Below are 2,558 nucleotides of genomic sequence, written 5' to 3'. Positions count from 1 at the left end.
TTTATGTGCTTGAGGGACATGAAGAACATTTTTCAGATGGAGACCGGGAGAATGCAAATAACTATGACCAATGTTTGCGATCTCCATACCTATTCCGTTTGCAGCATGGACCTGTTCTCTGCCGTGATATTTATCACGAATGGTTAACTTCTCCAATTCTCCGGTGATATGGTCAGTTGCACCGGTGTCCATGTACCAGTTCGTATCTACTCCGTACGAACTGGTTGCGGCAGATGCAATCTTCTGTTGGGGCGGCCCTGAAAAAGAACGATCAAACCTTTTATAGCAGCGGAACGCGGGATGTCCCTCTTTGCCACAGACTTGGCAGAAGACGCCAGCCTGGAACTGTCCACCTCCACGGCCACCACCGTGGCCATTGTTGTTGAAGTTGCCGCCGTGGTTGTCCCTGGCTGCCATGTTCGCGGCAGACTGCTATCCACCGCCACGCGCCTCCATACGCTGCTCGAAGGAGACGAGCTGAGCATAGAGCTCATTCACGGTGATGGGCTCCACACGTGCCGCCACCGTAGAAACAACCGAATTGAATTCAAGATCCAATTCGGTTAGAATATAGGAGACAAGCTCCTCATCTTCTAACTTTCGTCCAGCCGAAGCCATTTCATCTGCCAAGGACTTCATTTTAGTGAAGTACTCACTTACAGATGAGGAGCCCTTGGATGCGGTGGCGAGCGCCATCCTTGTACTGATGATGCGCGCTCTTGATTGTGACGCATGCAGCGCCTCAATGGCGGCCCATGCCTCAGCCGCCGTGGTCACAGATGTGACTTGAGAATCTCGCGAGAGAGAGACGTGAGCAGGTAACTGAGTACTTGCTGGTCCTTGGCCACCCACTTCTCGAACTCAGGATTCGCGATGGGTGGCTCGTCCTCCGTCTTCTTCTCTCCCTTCGCAGGGAGGAACTGCTCTGGTGGGCACGCCGCCGGGTCAATGAAGTTCATGACCTAGGCGCCCCTCAACGCCGACATGACTTGGAGCTTCCACATGGGATGATTATTTTTGGTCAGCTTCTCCGTAACAGGAAGAAAGCCGAGAGGAGAGAAGGCAGGGAAGGCTACGGAGGAGGAGGAGGAGGAGAACGCCATTCTTCAACTCCGTTGAGAGAGAAAAGGCTCTGATTACCATGTGAGAATTAGTGAACAAGGTGCGTTGCGTAGCCCTCGGTTACATGTTAAATAGGCACAGAGAATAGCCCTCTGGCGGTGGCAGTACAACACGGGATTACAACAAAGGTAACTCCTACAATCAAGGAACACCTTCCTATCTCTATGATACAAAGAACCTGGACGGGTCTTAAGGGAATAAGGCCCCGTTTAGATGCGAAATTTTTTGGCTTTTGGCTATTGTAGCACTTTCATTTGTATTTGATAAAAATTGTCCAATTATGGACTATTTAGGCTTAAAAGATTCGTCTCGCCAATTACGGGCAAACTGTGCAATTAGTTATTCTTTTTATCTACATTTAATGCTCCATGCATGTGCCGCAAGATTTGATGTAACGGAGAATCTTGAAAATTTTTAGATTTTGGGTGGCATCTAAACGGGGCCTTAAGTCAAGATCTTCAAGATCTTTAACACAAGTGTCTTTTCAGCCAAAAAAGTGAGTGCATCCCTTGTCTTGAATCCACGGCTAGTCTAGAAAACAGCAGAATCGCGGCACCTTGCGTCAAATTTGAGACAAAACAGTTTCTGCCCCATGCTGGCATCTTGTATAGTTTAGGGCTATACACCTCATGACTATATGTATTTCTCCTCCACAGTTGTATTTTTATTAAAAAAAACGCAAACACCATCTGCTAATTATCTCCTCCCCTCAAACTCAGATGAGACCGATCTCTCACTACAACAGTTCAGTTCATGAGCAACACCAGCCCTGTCACATCCGAAGATGTGAGCTGATCCCTACTGACATGGTTAAGAGAATCTGAATAGAGGAGATCATGTACCCGCTGTAAAGGTTACCACTTTATCCATGCAGACAGCACATTGTTCCTCTAGCTGGAAGGTGTCATGAGCCTTGTTGACCATATCATTTGGACACTTGATCACTATCCACAAGTCCAAGCTCTAGTGTCAGGTTTACATTAATCACGTGGCCATGCCGGTTTGCTGTATTCCCCCAGCAGTGAGTTTTTGCTCCTTAGCATATGAAATTTCACAGAGCATTGGCACACACAACTACCTGGTCTGTAATATCCACACCAAGCTCGAGCACCTTGACAACAGGGTTAGTCTTCTCAACATGGTACTTTTCACCCTAGACTAGTTGTTCCAACAAGCCATCATGAGCGGTCAGACGGCATGTCCTCGACGCAAAAACCTTCGTGAGCCTTTTATCTACTCACTCTGTCCTCAAAAAAACACAAATCTAGCTTTGAATGTGTACAAGCGTTTAAACAGGTTCAAAACTAGAATTACTTTTTTTTTTGTGGGGGAGGAGGGGGGCTGTTCGTTTGGGTTTGTTTGGCTGATAAGCCATGGCTAAAAGTACTGTTGACTGATTTAGTGTGAGAGAAAAATACTATTCGTTGGCTGAAAAA

General features: G+C 47.0%; 1 non-coding gene across 1 annotated transcript; it reads right to left on the bottom strand.

The window, feature by feature from the left end:
• Positions 1-461: 461 nt before the first annotated feature.
• On the bottom strand, positions 462-600 carry LOC136478841 (small nucleolar RNA Z247). Its single transcript, XR_010764514.1, has one exon. It is a non-coding gene; the product is annotated as a small nucleolar RNA Z247 (small nucleolar RNA).
• Between the last annotated feature and the right edge of the window lie 1,958 nt (positions 601-2,558).

The sequence above is a fragment of the Miscanthus floridulus genome, chromosome 8 (genome assembly GCF_019320115.1).
Source record: "Miscanthus floridulus cultivar M001 chromosome 8, ASM1932011v1, whole genome shotgun sequence".
NCBI lineage: Eukaryota > Viridiplantae > Streptophyta > Magnoliopsida > Poales > Poaceae > Miscanthus > Miscanthus floridulus.
Note: the sequence above shows the minus strand (reverse complement) of the source record. Positions and strands in the feature narration are given on the sequence as shown.